The 24,832-nt window shown below is 40.7% G+C and overlaps 1 long non-coding RNA gene across 2 annotated transcripts in view; it reads right to left on the minus strand.

Annotated features, from left to right (window-relative positions):
* Positions 1-923: 923 nt before the first annotated feature.
* Positions 924-24,832, minus strand: part of LOC149121028 (uncharacterized) — a 398,949-nt gene continuing 375,040 nt past the window's right edge. For both annotated transcript variants that reach the window (XR_016225508.1, XR_016225502.1), the window contains one exon: positions 924-999. This is a non-coding gene — a long non-coding RNA (uncharacterized LOC149121028). The remainder of the gene's footprint in view (positions 1,000-24,832) is intronic.

Below are 24,832 nucleotides of genomic sequence, written 5' to 3' on the forward strand. Positions count from 1 at the left end.
TCCTGCAGGCGCTCTGGCAAGGCTGCTCCCAGTGATTCCATGGGCCTCATACAGGACTTACACTGTCGCCACTGACACTGGATGAAGAGCTAAGCTTTTCGATGGCTGTCTGGTATCTCCACTGTTGAAAGGCAGAGAACTGGTACATCTGGGCAGCTGCATCATTCTCTGCCATCATGAGTCTAGGAATCCTAGCACGGTCCCCCATCCCATGTGCCCCGCACAAAAAAGCCCTTTACTGCCATTATGCCTCATGGTTTGACAGCCAGGGTGGGGGTGGGGGTGAGCTTTGGAGTGGTTGGAAATACTCTAGGGTGCAGACCATCATCAGTCTCTCTGTTAATATTTTTAGTCTTTTAAAGAATATGGTCTTCTAGATAAGTCTTTTAAAGAAGGTCTTGTATATAATGGGGTGCTTCAGAATGTTCAAGAAAAAATAGAAGTAAAACATGTTTATTTTAGTACCCCTAATTTTTGAAATCTTTCACTTTTTTAAAAATACACATTTTCTGTGAAGTTTTAAAAGATAGCATCTGCCCTGCCCTGTCCATAAACAGCTTTCCACTAGGTGCTCAAAATAAAAGACACAGAGTACCAGGCTTCTGCGAAGACTTCCATAGCCCAGAGGCTTGCAGGATGCTCTGAGAACCCAAACTTGAATTTGAGAGGAATGTGGGAATTGACCTACGTACATGAACGAATGAAGCTACATTTTGGAGCCACACCTTTATGTCTGCTCCAGAAAGTAAGTCAGGTAGAAAAGCTTTCTAGGAACAAGCAGAATTTCACGAAGCAGCCCACTCTGACTGCAGAGCTTGAATTCCCCATCAAAGCAGCATTTAATTATCAAGAAAACAAGATGAGAATTTTCCAAACCTTGCTGTGAGTCGCTTGGGCAGAGCTGTGACCTGTGCTGGCACTCACCTATCATCATGGCAGTGTGGCCTGACTGGATAGCAACAGTTGAGTCTGACTGTTGGTGTGCAACACTGGGTTTGTCTGAAACAAGGAGAGATGACGGTGGGTTGGATTGTGTGCACTCTGAAACATCAGTTATAATCCTACAGCCCCTCCAAACACTTTCCCTCTTCAGGTAACTTCTAATTAAGGATGGGTAATCATGAGCCTGGCAACTTCCAGAGGGGCACTTTGCAAACTGCACGTGCCCAGCAACATCTGTTAACTCTTTTTAACAAAGACCAGTACGCAGTCTGCTCTAACTTACTGCTCTTAAGGTGGCTGATATTAGAACAAAGTGGCATGTCCAAATGCCCACGACTTGGCTTCTCGTGCTATGTGCGTGCCAGTGGGCTGCAGTGGAAAGGTTATGGGGGCTGAAGTCAAAGAGAAAAGACAAGATACCCAAACTTGGTTCTGTTGTTGATGAGGATACAAGTCCCAGCAACTTAGTTCAGGTCTCTTACCCCCAGTTTCCTGATCTGTAAGGTAGGCAGAAGGTTAAACCTAAATGCCAGGGTTGTTAGGAAGCCAGTACAATGCCTGTAGTGTGTCTGTGGTGGAATCTGGCACACAACATACTTCGGGAACTGACAATTATTATTACTTATGGTAATAAAATGTACTAACGTTTTTCTAAAAATAGAGATTCCAAAATCTGTATTATCTCAAAATTAGCATGGCCCTTAAAACTATCCAGTTCTTGATAATAACCTGTTTATTTATTTATTTTTAAAGATAAATTGATTTATTTGAAGATTCTTACACCAAGGTATAAAAGGACACGGAAGCTTTACTTTGGAAGGAATCTCTTCATTAAGGTAATTCAGCATCTCAAAAGAACATAAAATCATTTTCCAGTTTGATTTGGAGTCCAGCATCAGTTAATTCCTCTTTGTTTCTCTCTTCTAGTTGTGCTAATGTCCCTTTTGTGTGTGTACATCTGTCCAATGCAATCTACGAAACAATCACCTTAATTGATCTGGTGTTAACCTCCAACAGCTTAAGACATAGGCTTTTTATCTATCGCTCAATCCTTGCTGCAGATGTAATTCCCTATAGTGCTTACATCTTTGTCACCATCGTCATGGGTCCTTCTAAGGAAAGCATTTCAGTAAATAAATGCTACCGCAAACAAAACAGACCATTTACCCTAGAGGCCCCGTCATTGTGGAAAAGCCAGTTGTGGCCTCATGCTCTGCCTGTTGGTGTACATAATGATAAATTTCATACAGGTGTCACCATTCTCAAGACCCTGGAAAGGATTGATGGTTTACAGTAGGCTGATCCATCATCCAAGGCAGGTGGACCCTATTGGAATTCCAGAAATCTGTTCCCAATCGCATTCACTGTTGGGTGACTCAGGGACGACCCTATTTGCGGTGTGTTACTGAGAATCAGCGTGCTGCGTTCAAGGTCAATGTACTGTTGGAAAACTCTTTAAGCACTGATGGATGGATTGTGCTCATTCAGAATAAATGTGAGAAGAAAGTGACAGCTGAACATCTCACAGTGACACCAACTTTCAAAGACAGGATTCCTTCTGGAGAGGGCAGTGGGATTCCCCGAGGGGTGACATCACACATTTCAGAGCTCTGCTTGCAAGGATGTGTCTGCACTTGTCAGTGCATCTTTCCACACAAAATTAAAGCATCAACACCCAGGATCTCCGTGGATACTGCACAGTGCTCAACAATCTCTGCAAGTCCACTTGGAGCCAAAGTATTCAAATGAGCAAAATCAAGGCCAAGCATGTTGTAGACTACTTTAAACATCTGTCTTTGGAGAAATAATGTGGAAAATGGCCAAAGAGAATACATTCATTTGATTCAGCTTCTTCCACACACATAAAATCTTCAAAATGTGTTACGCAATGAACCTGGAGTCAGGGATATAAATATTAAAGATATTTAGCTTTAAACTCCACTCCAGAAGTTTAAAATCAAGGCAGAGAGATAGGTACACAACCAAGTTATTAAATACAGTGAGATGTGTACGCTGGGTTATGAGAGTTAGGTGAGTATATGATGATATATACAAGGTATGGCACATGGAAGAAAATTGTTGATTCTCTTCGAGGCCATTTACCCACTGGAATGGTGGTGGTTAACACATGGGAAAGTGAAAAAGAAAGCAAGCTGTGTTCAGGGATTTTGGGTTTCCACTAGATTTAAATTTAAAAATAAAAGATATCCCCAAAGTGTTAAAGTAACTTTTGACAGTAAGAGATGCTAAGGACATAAAATAGATCACATTTTATCACCATAACACTTTACTCCTGGTGACCTATTTATCAACCAAGCAGAGATAATGCTTGACCAAGCTTCTCAACATTTTCAGTGTTTCCCATGGAAAGTTAGAAACCTTTTCTGGAGAATATCAGAAAATATGTATGTGTCTCCTTGGATGAGGTATACATTTTAGTAAAGTTTCTCTCTTTTTATGTGTGTGCATACAAAAGAAAAATAGAAATTATTGTCTACGGAAAAAGTAAGGCAAAAATTTGGTAGCTAACAAATAATACAAGTGATTTAAGGATTATTGAGATATTTTTCATAGAAACAAAATGGTGGCCGGCGCCGTGGCTCACTAGGCTAGTCCTCCGCCTTGCGGCGCCGGCACACCGGGTTCTAGTCCCGGTCAGGGTGCCGGATTCTGTCCCGGTTGCCCCTCTTCCAGGCCAGCTCTCTGCCAAGGCCAGGGAGTGCAGTGGAGGATGGCCCAAGTCCTTGGGCCCTGCACCCCATGGGAGACCAGAATAAGTACCTGGCTCCTGCCATCAGATCAGCGCGGTGTGCTGGCCACAGTGCGCCAGCCGCGGCAACCATTGGAGGGTGAACCAATGGCAAAGGAAGACCTTTCTCTCTGTCTGTCTCTCTCACTGTCCACTCTGCCTGTCAAAAATAAAATTAAATAAAATAATAAAAAATAAAAATAGAAACAAAATGGTGAGCCCAAAGATTCTCAAAAATGGATGAAATGGTAAACATTTCCTGGCCCTAACTAATCAAGTTAAATTAACTAAATGATATGTTTACTTGACCTCTCTGTCCTTCATAGGCGATGGCTGAATAACCAGTGATCTCTAGCACTTAGTCTGATGCCCGGCATATAGTCACTGCTCAATAAAAAGCTATGGGTGAATGCATTAGTGAGTGACTGAATGCATATTTTAGCAATGAGGGATGTAGCTACATTTCTGTTGTTGTTGTTGTGTGCAAATTGCCTTTAGCATTCATTAGCTTAAAATATCTTTTTTTGGTGGGAATCAAATTTGCCTTTATCCAACCTTCCCAGCATTATCAGTAACTATTCTATCTGGAAACACCATTTCTCTAGAATATTCCAGGAATCCTGTACTCTGCTTGGGTGATCATGTAAGAACGGTTTTATTATCTATCTATTAACAGTGTTATTATCTATCTATTAACTATCACCATCCTACTTTTTTCTTTGTCAATCTAGTTATACACATATTCCAAGGCGTTATTCTAGCATGTGCTCCGGTATTCATGATTCAGGAACTTAGCACCTACAACATGTGAGAGACTACTTCAGGCTCTGGGAAGATAAAGAAGTCTAAGGCAGGAGCCAGCACTGTGGCGTAGTGGGTTAACACCCTGGCCTGAAGCGCCAGTATCCCATATGCATGCCGGTTCGAGACCTGGCAGCTCTATTGCCGACCCAGCTCTCTGCTATGGCCTGGGGAAGCAGTAGTAGATGGCCCAAGTCTTTGGGCCCCTGCACCTGCGTGGGAGACCTGGAAGAAGCTCCTGGCTCCTGGCTTCAGATGGGCACAGCTCCAGCCATTGCGGCCAATTGGGGAGTGAACCATCAGGAGGAAGACCTCTCTCTCTCTCTGCCTCTCCTCTCTTTGTGTAACTCTGACTTCCGAATAAATGAATAAATCTTAAAAAAAAAAGTCTAAGAGGAGATTTCTTCCTTTCCTGGAGTTGTAGGGATTGTGAGGGAGGACATCAAACATGTAATGCATAATTTTAAGTGCATCAAAATAAAAATCAGAGAAATTGAAAAAAGCACATAAAGTGGAATGTTGGGGTGAGGATACAGCCATTGTAGATGATTTTCTGCTAAATATAACATTACAGTTGAGGCTAGGTGTTCAGTGAGAAGGGGCACTCAAGATGGGGAAGAATAAAGGGGTATTTAAGGCAAGGAAACCACATTTACAGAATCTATAAGATGGAAATTAGTGTGACATTGAGGAAGGAGAGATATTTTAGTTGGGCAAAGAATGACAGAGAGGGAAAGGAAATAAAGTTGAAGAAGTAGATCAGAACTTGATCCTAAGCAATTTTTTCTTCATTCTCAAGTGACAGATTTAAACTTGAAGAGATCGGTAAGCCCTTGACCACTGCACTCTCTACATCATAAACTCAGAGAAAAAATGTACAGAATAAATGAGCAGATCCATGTGGTAAGTCTCAAAGCATTAAAAAAAATATCAGCACCCAGAAAGCTCCAGACCAACTGTGGCCATTTATTTCCTTACCAAAGGTAATCACTATCCTTAATTCTGACAATGTGAATTTAGTTTGCTCAGGTTTGCACTTTTTGGAAACAGAATTTAAGGGACACTTTTACTTAACATTATGTTGGTCACTCATAATACTGTACTGTACAGCTGGAGGTCCTTTGTTTTCATGGCTGTGCAGTATGCAGTTGTATGACATACCCCAGTTTTGAAACCCACTCTACTGTTGATGGGCACTTTTATGTCATTTTTCTTTTGAAGCTAAGTGGCAGGATGTTGCCAGGAACATTCTAATGTATGTCTACTGGTGAATATATGTACACATTTTATTGGGCACATACCCAGGAGAGTTCAACTTTAGTAAATAATGTGAAATTGATTTCCTTAGTTATTTTACTATATTCTTTGACCAGTCACAAAAGAGATGTCTAGTCGCTCTACATAGTCAACAACTCTTTTCTTCTGGTTCTTTGATAAAGGTTTTCCTTTTTTTTCTTTTACAGGCAGAGTTAGACAGTGAGAGAGAGAGAGACAGAGAGAAAGGTCTTCCTTCCACTGGTTCTCCCCCAAAATGGCTGCTATGGCCGGAGCTATGCCAATCCAAAGCCAGGAACCAGGTGCTTCTCCTGGTTTCCCATGCTGGTGCAGGGCCCAAGACTTGGGCCATCCTCTACTGCCTTCCTGGGCCACAGCAGAGAGCTGGACTGGAAGAGGAGCAACCAGGACAGAACCCGGCGCCCCACCTGGGACTAGAACCTGGGATACCAGTGCATTCACACACATACACACACACACACACACACACACTTACCTGAACAAATGCACAAACAGGTGCTTATATTTTAGACGGTTTCTCACCTAACACACAGACATTTGTTTTTGGTAGATAAAGATTACAATCTTCATCTTAAAATCTTCCATTGTTTAGACAAAAGTAATACAATAGCTTATGTTCTTAACTACCGAATCTTTTATTATGGATGGAAATGAAGAATTATAGATGAGAGAACAATTTTTTCATCTTGTACCAAAATACTCAGTAAATTCTGTAATTCAAAATCCAAAAATTTGTGCAATGAAGAGAGAAATTTTTTAATTCTAATAAATGGTACATAGTGGACAGTCATCTGTGTCCACGTCCTGTAGAGATGTTTTGGCATTGTCTTAAGCAGAGCCTGTGTCTGCTTTTAAGAATTAGTCATAGGAAGCAATTTCAGAGGAAAACTGTGAAAGCAATGCAGCTTTGTGCTTTCAATAGGACAGCATTCCAAGTCCAAATTCACAGTCATCAATTAAAGTTCTGGCTCTCTCTCCAGTGATTAATTTCAACTTGGCCATTGTTAATAATGAGGTTAGAGGACTGTGTTTACACAGGACAGGATGAAATGAAAAGCACAATATACATACACATAAGTCATCATTTAGAGAGCATCAAAGGTGAGAGGGTGGCTATATTAAACCCACGACCCCTGGCTTCCTCTCTGAACCCTGCTTGCCTATGGAGAAACCTTCTGTCAGTCATATTAGATTAGTTGTAATGAATGATGGTGACACAAGCACTCAGAATTAGAAGTGGCTTCATGAAATATCAGTTTATATCTTTCTCAGTCTCTAAATATGGTCAGTTATCTATTGCTGTGAAACAAATCATCCCAAGACACAGTTGTTTAAAACTTCATAACCATTAATTATCTCTCATGGTGTCAGTGGGTCAGAGTTTCAGGGGCAGCTTGACACTTCCAGCTCAGTGTGTCTCATGAGTTTGCAGTCAAATCATGTCCAAGATTAGGTCATCTTGAATCTTCATCACTCCCATGTCTGGCACCTGGGCTGAGAAGATGAGCAAGGAAAGCCAGACCAGTTGAGAGACCCTAGGTACATCTCTGTGTTTATGAGAGCTCTCCATGCAGCTCCCCAGCATGGGGAGTTCAGGACAACTGGACGTCTCTTACCTATTGGTAACTTCATCTGAATGCATTAATGAATGAATGCTGTCAATAATAATATCTTTGGGCTGCCAAGGTAGTATAGTTCAACACACAGCCCTGGAGGTTGGGATTTCAAGATCAAGGTGAGAGCAGGGTTGGTTTCTTCTGCACTGCTCTTCCTGGCTGCACCCCTTTTCATGGCTGCGCTCTTTCTGCCTCCTCACGTGGCTGTTCTTCTGGGCCTGCTTGCTCCAGGTGTCTCTGTTGTTCCTCACAAGGATACCTGCCATATGGGATTAGCACCCACCAGAGGGCCTTATTGTGACTCAGTGAGCTTTTTATGTTATTATTTTTTTGACAGGTAGAGCTATAGTCAGAGAGAGAGAGAGAGAGAGAGAGAGAGAGAGAGGGGTCTTCCTTCCATTGGTTCACTCCCCAAATGGCTGCTACAGCCGGCACTGCGCCAATCCGAACCCAAGAGCCAGGTGCTTCTCCCTGGTCTCCCATGTGGGTGCAGGGGCCCAAGCACTCGGACCATCCTCCACTGCCCTCCCAGGCCACAGCAGAGAGCTGGACTAGAAGAGGAGCAGCTGGGACTAGAACCCGGAACCCATATGGGATGCTGGCGCCGCAGGTGGAGGATTAACCAAGTGAGCCATGGTGCCGGCCCCCTCAGTGAGCTTTTAAAAGATATTAACTCCAGGGGCTAGCACTGTGGTGCAGCGGGTTAACGCCCTGGCCTGAAGCACTGGTTGGAGACCCAGCTGCTTCCCTCCCATCCAGCTCTCTGCTATGGCCTGGGAAAGCAGTAGAAGATGGCCCAAGCCCTTGGGCCCCTCCACCCACGTGGACACCTGGAAGAAGCTCCTGGCACCTGGCTTCAGATCCGCACAGCTCTGGCCATTTCAGTCAATTGAGGAGTGAACCATTGGATGGAAGACCTCTCTCTCTCTTTCTCTGTCTCTCTCTGTCTCTCCTCTCTCTGTATAACTCTGACTTTCAAATAAATCAATCTTTAAAAAAAAATATCTTATCTCCAAATACAGCTATACTGTGAGGTACTGGAGGCCAGGACTTCACCATATGAATTTTGTGGGTGGACACAATTCAGCCTATAATGCTGTTGACAAGGTCATAAAGTAAGCATTCCTTTGTCCCTATGACTGACTTGAAAACGGTGATCATGCTGCCACCCACACTTTGTTCAATTAGCATCGTCAAGATCAGTAAATTCTTGAAAAGCCAGAGCAACTTTTTTTTTTTTTTTGCCCAGGAGCAGCAGCTAGACTTTGGCAGAATAAAACAAGGCTATCATTTCCCTGCCTTTGAAACTCTATGTATTACAAAGCCTTATATTAACAGTATCCTGTGTTCTGTTTTCCACATCTTTCATAAAACCTTAATTGCTCTTAAATGTACTGGCATTTTTATTATTACATGCTTTAATCTTTATAACTAGGATGTGAACTCGGTACTGGAATACCCATTTTATTGATATAAATACCGAGGTTTAAAGAGTTCAGCAGTGGTGAAAGTCTAAGGATAATGTATGAATATGCATCCACAGTTATATCATACATAGTTACATCACATTTTTAAAGAAAAATATTTGCTTTCACTGTATTTGAAAAGGGGAGAGAGAGAGAGAGAGAGAGAGAGAGAGAGACAGAGTGAGAGAGACTGATTGATTCTATCTGCTGGTTTATTCTCCAAATGCCCACAATAGCCTGGGCTGGGCCTGGCTGTAGCCAGGAGCCCAGTTCTCTATCTGGGTCTCTCACAAAAAGGGCATCTTGTTGTCTCACAGGACGCATATTAGCAAGAAGCTGAAATGAGAAATGGAGCCAGGACTGAATCCAGGAACTTCAATATGGGATGCAGATGGTATCTTACCACTGCACCTGCCTGCATTCAATACTTTCCACTCATCTCATCCAACTTTCAACTTCTGTGTGAGGTTGGTGCTGTGTAGTCTTCCCTTCAAGTGAGCCAGGGAGGTCAGAGGGGCCTGGTAGTATTCCCCTGATATTTTCTCACCTGCTCTTTGTACTGTGTAAATACTATTATGAACCCATTTACTACATAAATTCTGACTGTAAAAATAATGCCTAACTGTTGTCTACAATCTGGAAGGTGTAAACACATTTAAGTCTGAGAATGAAAATCACCCATTATTCCACAAGCTCGTGTTTCTTTCTACCTTCCAGATATATATGTGTAAGTGTATGTGTGTTTTATACATATGATACATACCTGTATCTCAATATCATAAAACACTCTTCATTAGCTTGATTTTTAAATGACTGTTAAATAGCTTCACTGTGTATATGTAGCTCAGTCTATGCAATAATTAACCTTCCTTTTGAAAAGGGCAGAAGATCACAGTGTAATTCTCTTGATTCCATTAATTACATTTTCTTGTTAAAATGCTCATTCTGTTTCTTAGTAAAAAACCAACTAATTTCTTTAGTTGAGAATGGGATGTCTTAGCCTAATACTATATATGATATGATGTGATATGATATGATATGATATATAATACTCATAAGCTATAGAATATTGCAGCCACAAGGCTTGTGGAAATCATGTGTCCCACCCCTTTATCACTTGATGTAGAGAACTAAGCCTCACAGAAGGCAAGAGGCTCACCGAGGTCAAGAACAAAATCTTAGACCACAACTTAGACCTTCTGAAGTATAGATTATTGCTTTAGTCTTTTTATAATGAGGCTTCTTTCTCATTCCTTTATTCTTTCAACAAGCATTGATTTTGTACTCACTAGAAGCCAGCACTGTATACAGAGGGATGAAAGTACTCAGTCATCTGTTCCGTGGAACTTGCAGTCACCACGTCTCCTCCTTCCACCCCAGCAGTCACCCGCGGTTTTCTCAACGTGTTCTTGCCACTCCCTGCATCTCACTGCCCAAGGCTAATCTCTAGTCACAGGAACGTGGCCAACTCTTGCTGGGCATGATTCAGCGTAAGAGACTTAATGTCAGACCCTCAGCCAAGGGTGGGTGAGAGTTGATGTGACATCATCATCAGCTCTGATAGTTTTTAGGACTCCTTAGCTCAGTGACAAGGCAACTGTGAGCTCAGACCAGTGCCACACTGTGAAGTTCATTCCCAATGATGAGTACAGGAAGTGAGGGTAAGCGCTTAGCATTCTCACTGCTAAAACATCCTGGTGCATTTCATAAGTGCTTATTTATTTTGCATTTTATAAGAATAGTATCAGTATTCTTATAAATAGTTCCTGGGAGGATGTGAGGAATGGTTTGGAAGAAGGAAGACCAACTGGAAGATGATTACAGTGCTGATATTGACACAGGTTGGATCAGAAGCCACAGAGAGTAGAGACAGATTAATCTCAACATTAGCTCAATTAGGCAGAGCCTGGTTTGAGTTGGAGGTGAGAAAGAAAGCAAAGTGAGCTTAGGGTTGCCTCCCAGGTTTCTGATTACAGAAACTGAACTAACAGAGATAGCATATAATGAGTTGGTAGTGACTGAGAAAAGGAAAGATAATTCAGCTCAGGACTGCTTTGCATCTGTCATCACAGCTTTGTCATGAAACTTCTAACAGTCATTAAAAAGGGAATACATTTAAGTCTAAGACATATTATCTTTCTGTTTTGATTAGAGGCCACCTACAATATAGAAACAAGTCAACATAATTCACTTTTCTAATCAGAGAGAATTCTTTGAGAGCAGAAGAGATCTAGCATCCAAACAAATGCATTGTAATTTTCTTAATGAACTAAGTCATCATGAATCACCATGGCATCACCCCTTGTGCAGTAGAGTCTGTGACATTTCCAACAATGCGACACTATTTGGTAAATATTAAGACGGTTAGTGAAAGGGGATAAGAAATGACCTTTCAATCTATACAGAGCATGTTCATTACTAAAAAGGCGCCAATTGGTTGTAAAGGATTGTTCCGCTGTCGTCACCACTGAAGCATGTCCCGCCTGGTGGTTATGAATTATCCTTAGAAGAAATATGGATGTATGACATTTACATTTGCAATGTCATTTAGCATAAGCATTCACTCTTATTCATGTCTTTGGGCCCTGTGCAGTCTGAAATATGGGTATGTTTCAAAGTCAAATATATTTGCATGTTTTCTCTTAGAAACCAGAAACAAGGCAGCGTAGTGTAGCAGGAAGAGCATCAAAGTTATGTCATATGCCCCTCCCCTTGCAACATGAATCTGTCACTTCCTACCAGTGTGACCTAATGGGATTTTGTTTAACTCAGAATATTCCAAACTTATGTGATCACAGAAGCTGCTTTCTTTTCTAACATCTTTTGGTATCACCACATATTTGTGGAATTCACATAGGTGAGTGATTCACAGCACGGGAATTTGCATCACCGGACTTGGTTAGAGTTCCAGTTCAGTCACTTACTAAGTGTGGATACGAAATTCCTATAACCATTGTTTTCTTCTTAAGAAAAGACCAAAACTTTATCAAGAAGGATTGCTGCTGAAAATAATAAATAAAATGAGGGGAGTCATGCAAAGTGGGTGGGGCAGAATTAGACAAATAATTCAGTGCATAGTCACATTTTAATTCTGTATCCTCAGAACCTGGAGCTTAATAAATATGCTTGTGATCTGTGGAATTCCTTCCAGACAGTATGACAGGCAAGCACTCTGCATCAGGGGTCAGCTGGCATAGCAGAGACAAGAACCCTCATCTCCTGAGATTCAGATCCAAGTCCCTTACATGACAGACCATGGTGGCAAGGGTTCACGTGTGTAGTTTAGAAAGGAAGAAAGGATGAGAGGAGATTTGAGTAAAGATGCTTATTAATAAAAGCAAAAAGATGAGCAAGGAAGGGAGGACAAGAGGGGAGAGATAGACCACAATGATGATCATGAAAATATAGATAGATAGATAGATAGATAGATAGATAGATAGATAGATTAAACAAGGAGAAAGGGAAGGGATGGAGGGGGAGAAAAAATAGAGGAAATAAAGGTAGAGAGAGAAGAAGGTGGCAGGAAGGAATGAAGGATGAATGAAAAGAGAGATGAAGGGAGGGAGGCAGTAAAAGGGCACACTGTAGATGAGATTAACTCTCCAAATAACAGCCTATGAAATCAAAACTGAAATTATATTCACATCAACTAAAGCATAATCTAGCATGTTAGTTTCTCATTATACAATCAGACTAGCTCAGTCTTGAGTTGGCCCTTACGTACTTTGATGATCAAAAAGAATTTGCCTAGCCTTTAGTTAGTCATGCTTTTCTGATAGACTTGGTGTAGCGGCTAAAATGCCACTTGGGACACCCACATCTCACATCTAAGTGTCTGGGTTCAAGTCCTGGCTCCAAGTGCAATTACAGCTTTCTTGTTTGCAATGTATTTTCTGGGAGGCAGTGGATGTTGGCTCAAGTAGTTGAATCCCGAACACCCATGTGGTAGACCTGGATTGAGTTCCTGACTCCCATTCAGGGGGCTGTTCCAGGCATCTAGGGACTGAAGCAATAAATAGAAACTCTTTTTTTGGTCTATCTTTCTCTCAAATAAAAAATGATAAATAAAATTTTTAAACTATTAATTTGTGACTGTTGTGATGAGAAAATAAATTAACCTATCAAGCATTTAGCTCAATATCCGGCCCATGATAACATTCCATCAGTATTAACCCAGTACATGATTACCATAATAATGATATGATCTCTGATGCCTTAAGAACTGATAAATCTCAGGGCTGGCTCAGTGCCAATAAATGAGATTGGGCACTAAGGAGAAAATGTAGGGGTGAATTAAATACTTGTGGAATAGGATTCAAGCCAGGAATGTGAAGTCTCCCACTGAACACTTCAGTGGGAGATTTTTCTAAGAGTAGGTCGATTCCTCATATGTCACAAAAAGGGTAATATTAAGTATATGGGAAATTGTATAAAGGTTGGAAGGAAAAACAAAAATGGTATTTCTTTAAGCTAATTATGCAAGACTGGGAATATAAATTGGAAGATGATGCAGTTTTTTATAATTTGAAAGATTTATTGATTTATTTGAAAGGCAGAGTTACAGAGAGAGGGGTGAGAGAGAGACAGAGAGAAAGAGAGATCTTCCATCCATGGGTTCACATCTCAGATGGCTGAAACAGTTGGAGCTGGCCTGATCTGAACCCAGAAGCCATGTAGGTAAAGGGGTACAACTAATTGGGCCATCTTCTGTTGCTTTCCCAAGCACAATAGCATGGAGCTGGATCAGAAGTGGAGCAGCAGGGACTCAAACCTGCATATGGGATGCTGGCACCACAGCTGATAGCTTTACGGCTATGCACTGTGCTGGTCCCAAGATGATTTAATTTAATAGACCTGTTAGTAGTCAGAAATATTTGTTGAAATGAGCTTGATATTTAAATAAAATTAGAGGGTATGACATACATTTACAAGGGAACTTACTTTATTAAGCAATTCAATCAATACAGTCAGAATTAATTTCTCAAGATCTGAAAATTTGACAGAAATGGACAAATTCCTGTTCTCAAATTTAGGACATTTCAGAATGAGAGATGACCAAGAAGGAAACTTTGTGTGCCTTTTAGATTTTCAAGACTGTGCAAGCATGCCAAATTACGTAGAAAAACGTTCATGAGGGGATCTCAGGGAAGAAAAAGGGTTTGGTCAACAAAGTAGAGATGAGTACATGATATGAAAGAGAACAAGTTGAAAGAATTAAAGGCAGAGGAGGGATAAAATGGCTATGTTGAAATACTACATCACTCCAGTGATGAGAAATAAGGATACCAGTGTTGGCAAGAAGATGCAAAGAACAGTATTATCATAATTAATTTTAGTAATAGATGGAGCCTGTCCTGGGAGATAGGAACTCTGGACCATGTGAGGTATCAAAGTGGACTTTGATACGGATAATAATGTATCTGGAAGGTTGAACTGAGGACATTAGCATTGAACAGTGTGTTAGATTAGGTCATCATTCCCCATCATGCTGCTCAAAAGATGCTGAGAGGATATTAATAGTTATTATGGAAAAATAAAGACATGGTAATCCCCTGGCAAAATAAGGTTAAGAAACATTGAAAAAATTAAGCAGTTACAGGATCTTCAGCATTGAGACTCTCTGAGAGGGGATATTAGTAGTATGTTTCAATCCCAATAGAAGAATAGAGTCTTTCTACAAGATGCATATCATGGTGGGGGCAGGGGGAAAACATGAGATTAAACAATCCCCAGGAAACACTGGTATATAGGATCTCACCCAAATTCTTAACTTGAAGATTTCAGGAGTCTGTAGAAGAAAGCCACTCCAATGATCCTAGCTGTGTTCTAGTTTAGTGAAGTACACAGTTAGAAAAACCAAGTGTCTAAACATTACAGCAAATTTGGAAATTCTAACTTAAAAGATGATAAAAGAGAATACTGAGGGACCTTGCAGAGAAGTTTCTGAGTAACTGGGAAGTGAACATAGTGATGGATTTAACAATGAAGAATAGACAATCTATATGTTGCTAATAGGAAAAAAGAACAAGAGATTTAAACAACAAAGGGACAGCCAGAAAGAATGGAAAAGGACATGAAATAGTGGTAGGTGTGGGTATATCTTTTATTTTTAAGCATAAGATGTACCTGGCTCGAGACCAGACCAGTGTGGACATAGTCAACTTCCTTCCTGATGGGAAGAGGCCCTCAGGAAACACAGCCAGAACGCTTCACAGGAAAAGTGGATTCAGACAGGACTGCCTCTTCACGACAAAGGATGTCCCAAAGCACACTGACCTGGTGAAACCACAATCCTCTGCCCTCATGGGATGTGGTTGTTTGGTGAACTGTAATCAGGGTGTGTCTTCTTGGGCTAGAGACCTGTTAAGAGCATTTTTGATCTCGCCTTGGGGGGAATCCTAACACCCTCCTAATGCTAATCACTGCTTCCTAATTCCCTCCTGGCTAAATTAGCCTTTGTAGGGTTTGTCCTTTCGTTGCATATCCAGTGCCCATGCAGTTCCTCACAGAATATGAGATCCAATAGCACTTTCTTGGTCAAGTTGTAATCAGATTTTTCCTTTTCTTCTTCTAAGCTTTGACCTATCATGTCAGAATTTAAGCTCTTCTCTGAAGAATGAAATGTTCTACTCCTTATTTTTTTGTGTGTGATCCACTAAGCTGAATCTGAAGGAGGCCAAAAGAGAGATGCAGCTCTTTTAAATGAGACAATACCTGTCTCTTACTATGATACAGCATTGGATATCTGCTTCAGGACTTATCAACAGCCCCAATTAAAAGAATCTCACATTTCCCACCAAATCCATAGCTTGAGAAGCCACATGTTAGCCCTTTAGTATGTATGGGAAGATTAGAGCCTACAAAATCTGGCACAATTTAATACTCAAAGTTGTAACCTGTAATTGGTACATTTATCTCACTCTTTAATTATTAGTTGGTTTATTGATTTGATGCCTAAAATGCAAACAAGCAAAAAAAAAAACTATTCCAACTAGTTATTGTGGGGTTTCTACCTTTTGGGACTTCTCTACTAGTCTTCAAATCTAAACATTTTGTTCCACCAATCAACAAGATTTAACACATTAACAAAATCTAGCACTTTGTTTCAACTGCTTTGTAACTAACTTTACCCTCCTTCACAGGAAATGCCCCAAATTCCTTCTCTGACAGTAGTTACAAGGTCTCCATGAACGTATTTTCCTTGGACCTTTAAAGTTAATTGTAACAAGCCCAGTACCTGGAATTCTGTGTCCACTGACTTCCTAATTCTTCATAAACAGTCATTGTGCCCTTCTTATATTACCGTGAAGATATTATGTCATTATTGAATCCTATATACTGAGTTGGGACAGTATTTCAGTACTGGCATGGAGACAAGAGGGCACCTGGATACTTACTCATGCCTCCTTACCAGGTCAGTCAACTGTGTCATTTTGGTAGAGATGGTTTCTAGATAATATTTACAGATGAAGAGTCTCACGGGTTAAAGCAAGACGCCACTTGTGAGAGTCATTTCCTGCTGGACCACAAGCCTGACTGCTGGTTCATGAGTGTGGCTCCTGCCCTCAGCCCAGGCAGTTGGCTGCCTTCCATCTTGGGCTGTTGGCTATAAATGTGAGAGGAGGTGAAAGCACATCAAGGTCTTCAGTACCATTACAGAACCAGCTGCATCCCCTCTGAAGGGATTCCATGAAGCAGAAACGCTGATAGGCAACCATTGACTTAAGTCAGTGCTGAGCACACAGTAGGCACCCCCTATATATTTGTGGGATGAACAAGTGAGCATCAATTGTGAGATTCCTCGCTGTCAAGAAACTTGTAATCTAATAAGGTTCCAAGTGAAGATGCCACAAATTCAGCCTCCCTGTCACTTATAGGGCCCCTGAGGAGAGTCTATGGCATTCCCTGGCTTCCATACATTCCTCTAAACCCCTTTGAATATAATTATGGGTTCTGTTGTATCACCTCTTGGGATAATAAGGACCATATGTTTAAATTCTCAGTGGAAAGAAGAAGGATTACATTTATTTTGTTGGTTAAATCATCCACATGCCCTCAGGAAATCATTATGTTTAATATACACAGGGTGCTACAAGAAGGTTCACGCTAACAGGATAGAGACAGCTCTTTCTTTGCCTTGAAGAACTTACAGTGCAAACAGGAAGTCAAGTCAAGTTGATCTGAACCAGATGAAAATATATATTTTCATTTTGTAAGACTTTGAACACAGAAAATGCTCAAACCATAATGCTAAATGCACACATTTCTAGTGACACTATTTGGGCTATCTAAAATAACACTTGATTAACTTTCAAAAGATATTCTGAATTCCTGGTCAATGATATTACCTTCCCTTCAACACAATTCAACTGGTGTTTGAAGAGTAAGGGCAAGGGGTCATAAAGTACCAAAATACTGAAAAAGGACCAAAAAGTTTGGTTATGTTCCAAAATATCTATACCAAATGAACATCAGGAACACTGGCAGGCTCTTTCAAAGATCTAGCATGATTAATTAAAAGTCAGTCTATACGAGTGCATTGACACTTTGAGATGTGATGATTTTGAACAGCTCTTGTCTTGACTGTAGAGGAACAGTGGCATTTTTGTTTTTGTCTTAACAGTGTTTGTTTATTTTTTTACTTAGTGTATTACTAATTTTATGCATATAAAGTTAACTGAAAACAGATCTTTGTAAAAAATAAGAATGGGGATAAGAGAGGGAGGAGGAAGAAAGGTGCGAGTATGAGCAGAAGGGAGGATGGGGTGAGGTGGGAAGAGTCACTGTGTTCCTAAATTTGTATATATAAATGCATGAGGTTTGTATTCCTTAAATAAAATTTTTTAAAAAATTTAAAAAATCAAAGATGATAATATATGTATATTTAATATTGCCCTCATATGTGAATCTTAGAAAGACTTGAAAATATTAGGATTCTAAAATTATACGATAAAATATGATTGAATAGAATAAAATTTTTAATTATGAAAAACTAAAGTTTAGGCTTTATGTGTTTGTTTAAAAGAGATAATATTCTTTAAATATTGTCCTATACTAATTTCCTGTCATACATATACATTTATGTCTCAGGGTATACATTTGTTGGATCTGGCAAACCAAACAGAATTTTATGTAGTATGTAAAGAATGGTTAAATCTTTTCCCTCAAGATATATGGGAACCATAAAAAATCCCAGGAGCAGAGATGATGTCATATAGAAGACTAATTAACACACCTAGAGGATAATGTATGTTATATGGTCTTTAAATTTTTATTAAGGTCACTATGAAGTATTGCTTAGAACTAATGATGATGAAGACATTGGGCTCAAACACCAACCGCGGGGCCGAGTAGTTGTGTGGAAATTACGGGGTCTCCATTAGTGAGCTGTCACAGAAGCTCCTCATCCCTGAAAGAGAACCCTCCAAAGGACTGAGACTTCAAGGAGTCATGGGAGGTTGTCAGGGGGCCAAGGAGGGAGATCGCATTCAGGTAAAGGGAAATCATGACAAAGGCACAGAAGTGGGATCACTCACAACATGCGTGGGAAACTGCCAGTGTTTCAAGTCAGGCGGTGAGAAATAGTGGTAGCTATGATGCAGAGAAATGGCCAAACAGAAGCCATGGCGTTGCAGAGGGATTTTGTATTGATTCTGGAGGTGAAAGAGGGTATGCCACACAGAATGGTGATCCTGTCTCACTGCATTCACATTCACTCCCTCTCATTTCTGCACTTTCATATTTAGGGGCAGCTCTGACACTCGCTCTGGCTAATAAGCTTTCGGCTGCTGCTTTGGAAGTCATTCCCAGACTAAAATTCAACAAGAGATGGCCCTGAAAACCATCTTCTCATTCTCTCCCTCCTTCCCTCTCTCCCTCCCTCTCTCTTCCTCTCTGCTTCCCTCCTTCCTTTTTCTATCCTTATCACTATCTCCATCTCTATGCTCACCTCCATCCTCCATCACCATCCCAACACTCCCATCTCTACCTATTTCTTTGCCCTAAGGACTCAAACAGCATCCAGTTGAGAAAGCACTATCATAAAAACCATATTACAACATACAGGAAAACTGTCTTAGAACATTGCTTAACCCACAATGGACTTTGTGTGAGCAATAAACAAACCTCTGTTAGATGAAGCAACCAGGATCTTCATGCACTCTAACCTACATTTCCTTAACTCACAAAGAGAGACTCTTGAGCAGAGATAGAACAGACATGGTTACATAGCTCTGTTAGGAAGACTTGGGTCCAGCTCAAATACAAAAAAAAAAAAAAAATAGTTCTGGAGAACTACAAAACTAATATTTATTGACACTTGCAGTGGACCAGCCTTATGCAAATGGATTTTCTCAGCTGATTCTCAGAGCCCCTTGCGGTGGGTGTTACTCTTATTATTTTCATAACTTGCACAAGGTTTCAAAGATCATGGTTGTATCTGGCTACAAACAGAGTTTGTGATACTCTGGAAAGCAAACACTTTGTGCTTCCATGTAATTGAGTCATTGAGTTCTTGTCATGCTCAGTTGTTACTGATGTCCCAGAATGTCCTGGGATCAAAATGGATATGAAAACAGAACGACACACACACACACACACACACACACACACACCCAGAGTCATACACACATTCTGTGAGTACATCTGTGTGATCTTCTACAGGATGGTGATTTTGTTCAGTCCTTTCTTACTTCCAAACTACTGACGCTGAAGCTGTTCGAGGGGGATTTTAAACAACCACCAAACAACAGGATTGTTGTTGAACTGCATGGAATACTGTACACAAAGGAAAAGATGAAACAGGCTAAAGTCTGAGGGCTGCTTTAGTGACCACAATGAAATCTGAATTTTGTCAAAATCTGCTAGCCAGGCACTGAAGTTTTAATGGGATATACTGATGAACATCTGTTAAGACAGCCAATGTGATTTAGTCCTCAACAACTTCCAGGTATTGTTGGGGTTCACAGGTATCCCAAGTCTGCATGGACAGTCCTTCTCATTCCTCCTGGGTTCTAGACTGCCTCTGAGGACTCCAAACCCAGAGAAGGACAGCCTCACACACATTCCACCTTCCATCTCTGAGTCCCTGTGACAGTGTTTCTCTTGAATAAGCACAAGAATGACTTAGGAACTCTACCAAAATGAAGGCTTAAGACCCTTCCACTCCAGCAGATTCTAATTCAGTAAATGTGAGGGTTAATTTTACATGACTTCTCAGCCTCTACAATCGTGTGAGCCAATCCCAGGTAACGAATCTCCAGATATTTATATTGTAGTATATAATATTATAACCTGGAGAACCCTACACAGATACAAGGTAAGAGCCACAAATCATCATTTCTAAGATGAAACTCTAGATGACTCTGGTGCATGTAGATCCTTCTTTGTGGTATAAATGATGGTTATGTAACAAACTCCTATATGGATCTCTAATGAGAGTCTACATATCTGGCCTCAGAAATCCTATAATCTAGTAGAAATATAGACATGAGAGCCAACACATGGCAACACAGCAGCAATCAGTATTTTTTTAAAGTGCTCCTGAGTGGTTCAATTGTCAGAGGGAATGAGAATCACCATCCCACATCTGTAGCACCCACATTCTGTGACTCCAAATAGTCACTCACATATTTAATGTGAGCCAAGGGCTCATCCCTACTTTTGGACCTGAATATTGCAGAAACATTTTCTGGTAGCATCTCTGAATGTCTCTCCTTTACCCTTCTCTGCTTACTGCCAATTCTTTGGGATGTGTGATGCTTTTCGACTTATCTTTTTCAGAAAAGTGCCAAGGGAATATTGGGCAAAGTAAAACAAGTAATGAAACAACAACAACACACACACAAACAGGAAAATATTTAAGATTGATGATTGTCAAGAAGTTGTAAATCCTAGTGGTTGATAGCTCATCAGTCACAACAGAGGAAACAAAATGCATTTGTCCTTTAATTCTCTTCTACCAAGCACAACTTCCTAAACCAGTTTAAGTGAAATATCTTCTTATCCCACTCATATTCCAGACTAAGTTCCTGAGTGTTCTCTACTCACACCTACCACTTCCCCTGGCCCCTCGTCTGCTTGTCTGTCTTCCCGATGGGCCCTGAAGTGCCTTGAGGGCAGGAGCTGTGAGTATGTCATCAAAAGTTCTCAGTTTAGCATTTTTATTTGAACTAACGAATTCAGCCCTTCACATTATATTGTATTATATTGTATTATACTCTGGTTAAGACAGAGCTTTCACATAGCTTATCTGAGTGGTATAGATACTGACATCATCAAATACTGATGCCCAGCAAATAAAAGACAGACTTGAAATCAGGTGGGTCTATCATGAAATCCGAGATTCCCCTGTCCACATCACCCACCCAGGTGCCATTTGGATTGTACTGTGTTAAAAATCAACAAATATTTAGTGACCCCCTACTCTGTGCAAGTCTTGTTTCCAGCAATGACACTGCCTGTGTCCCAGGGAGGTGGGAAGCACTTCTGCATTGTCATTCTCCTGAATAAACAATGGCCCCTGCTCTCTGGGCTTGAGACTTATTGAGTGTTGAGCTTAATTACACATGAAATGGCTATGTCTATGATGGTTGGGGGATCCAGGAGGCCATGCTCAGTACCAGGAAGAACACAGACTGCAAATTCCAAAGCCATAATTGCAATTACAACTTTTGTGATCTTTGCTTGGTCTAAGGAGGCTAAAAGTCATTGGAATTTTGACAGCCCTGTCTTGCTGTGAAGAAACCTGGTACACAAAACCAAACTCTCAATACATGAATTATTGGGCCACTTTTTTGTTTATAAAGTGATTTTTTTATTAAAGGACTTCTTGCAGTCATTCTTTAATTTTACTCTATTAACTGAAAAGGGGCTGCTATGAGTTCTTTACATTTAAGTATCCTACAACATTTAAATCTTCAGTTTATCAAAAATTTATTTGAAGTATAAATTTTTGAGAACATATTAAACCGTATATACCTCTAAATATCCATGAGTCTTCTTTCCAATTTTCACAATCACCACTTATTTTGATGATTTTCTAGCTTTTTCTTTAAAACAAAGGTTTAGCAACTCTTCATCTTTCATTTTCCCCAAATCCATTGCCAACACTGTCCCCTAGGGACATTATCTTGGTCTGGTGCTCCCACCTAACACCAACAGGTTTGATCATCTCCCAGGGCCTCCAGCTTGAGGACACATCACATCAAATCTTCGGCTGTCCTCAGCTGGGCCACAGACTCCCTGAGACTTATTTAGATACTGAGGAGACAGGCTTCAGAAAGGATTCTGTGGGCTTGGAGATGCCATGTGATTGTAAAGAGCCATGAGCACACTCCTGGAAGCTTAGAAAACCCTCATCTGCACTTATGAGCACAAAAAAACACTGCTGGGGAGAAAGGGACTGGCAACAGCCCCGGGGAGGAAATTGGTGCCAGGAAGATACTTAGTACTTCGTATTAGGCCCCTTGCCCAAACGCCCAATGGATCTGAAATTGCACACATAAAGCAAGCACTTGGCACAGGGTGTGAAGTGATGAGTGTGCACGATGCCTGGATTGTACAGGGAGGTAGGCCGATGGGAAGACTTTCAAGTCACAGATCTAGGCGATGTCTGGGTAAGTCCCACAGAGCCAGACAGCATCCCAGCCGAGGACTGCAGAGGTTTTGCTGCACAGAGTAAATAAATGTGCTGCCAGTATTTTATTGAGAGTGAAAGAGCCATTTGAAAGAAGAGCACTCAGGAGCATCTGTCAGTTGGCAAGACCAACATTCTAGGGCCTAGAAGGGTTGATGAGCTTTACATAGTCTGGATAAGTACTCAATGAGTCTAAGGTTCAGTGTGGTCTATGTCCCACCTTGCACCACCCCAGAGAGGAAGAGTAGGATAGCAAAGCTGGGAGGCTGAGAGAGAGAAAAAGAGAGAAGGAGGGAGGCAGGGAGGGAGAGGGATGGAGAGGCAGGGAAGGAGAGGGAGGGAGAGAGAAATATCTTACATGGTACAGGTTACTTTGTAAGACTCTTTACTTGGATTATCAAAGTGCATTTTCAAGACAAGTTTATCATGTAATGTTATTAGGTCCATGAGGACTGGGGCCAGGGTAAAGTGAGTAAGACACTAGCTTCCAGCGCGAAAGTTAACAGAGCATACAACATTTGTGCAACTTGTATTCTCCACTCTCCCTACTCCTGGTCCTTTCTGATTTTGACTTTATTGAAAATTTTGATTTTTTTTCATCTTGGGTTGCATTCATTGATTTTGAATTTTATTACATGCTGTATTAAAATACTGTCTTGAGTTTTTCATAGTTCTTAGATTTTTAAAGTGTCTGATTAATCTTACCCTACTCCTAGCCCCAGAAAAGGGAGGCCCAGTTAACATCTGTATTTTATCCAAGGTCACATATTTGGTTAACACAAAAGGATAGATTTTAAAAATTAATTATTTATTTCAATTTACTTTTGATTGACTTAAAAAGCAGAGATTGTTACAGACAGAAATCTGTCTTCTATCTGCTTGGGTTTGAGCAAGGCTGAAGCTAGGAGGGTCAATCAGGATCTCCCCTCGGGGTAGCATGGACCCAAGTATTTAAGCCATTACCTGCTGACTCCTGGTATGCACATCAGCAGAAGCTACACCAGAAGGGGAGGTAAGACTCAAATTCAGACACTCTGAAAGGGGATGTGGGCAACCCAAGTAGTGTTTTAACCACCATGCCAAATGTGCACCCCAGAGTAACACCCTGACTCCCAAACTGTATTCTTTCCACCCTGTCTGCAGTGTCTGTCAAATAAGTTTATCTATTAGTACTTGAGCAGGTGACAGAGACAGGCAATGTGTTGGTATTCCAACGAAAGAAGTCCCTAAAGACAATGGGATTTTGGATAGCTAAATCCTTTTCAGTGCAAAAACTCACCTGTTACAGCATAACCCAGAACATCTGTTAAAATAAGACCTGAAATAAGACCTTATTGTTTCCACAGATAGCTAAGGAACCTACTATGTTAAGTGACAAGTTCTCAACACCAAGTGATCATTGCATCTTCAGAGACAGACTGAGGGAAGAAAGAAGATAACTTCATTTAGGACTCTACTAGAGTATGAATGGGAATGTCCAGAAACGACATCAAATTAATACTGTGTAAGGATGATTAATGAGAATTAAGCATGTGGTTAAAATAAATCAAAGACTGATGAGATTGTGCAGATATCATTTCTTCTGACCCAGGGCATGGCCATTCCCTGACTTTGTATGAGAGACTTTGAAAAGGGACGGGAATTTAACCACCTACAAATTTAACAGTCTAACCAACATATGGTTATCAGGTATCTACTGTTTAATTAAAGTGCATTTTAAAATAGTCTCCGTCTCCCTTCAATGGCCATAAGCTCAATGAAGGCAGATACTAGGCCAGCTTTGCTTACCCTTTTTAATTCTTTGGTGTATTATATGGTTAATAAATATTTTCCAAAGGATAATAAATTTTGAATGAATTTCAAAATACTATTTCTCAAAGATAAAAACTTCATGAGATATCTGTTAGTGCTTAGGTGATATTTTAGACCCTATCCCTCAATAAACAGATATATGCTGCCTCGTGACCATGGTGTGTTGGTGTCCACCTAGTCCCTGAAGAAGCCACAGTCACTCCTGACTTAAAACATCAGCACCTGCTCTGCTGTGTATTTGGAACACTCAGCACCATGACTCTCCTGTCTGCTTGGTTCCCCTCTCCCGACTCCACTTTACTATTATCGTCTCAGAAAGACTTTCTCCCCAGCATTTTTTTTCCACCGGCATTTTGTTTGTTTGTTTGTTTGTAGTCTTTTTTCACACTATCCATTGTCTCCAATTCATTTCTTTACAACGGTTCCTGTTCTCTGAAAAGATCTCATTCTTATACTCACATTATTATTTGTTTTCTGATTTTCCCAGTATAATTTTAATCTCCTTGAAGACCGA

This window comes from Oryctolagus cuniculus, chromosome 18, assembly GCF_051225735.1.
Source record: "Oryctolagus cuniculus isolate XC-2025 breed Fujian yellow rabbit chromosome 18, ASM5122573v1, whole genome shotgun sequence".
Classification (NCBI taxonomy): Eukaryota; Metazoa; Chordata; class Mammalia; order Lagomorpha; family Leporidae; genus Oryctolagus; species Oryctolagus cuniculus.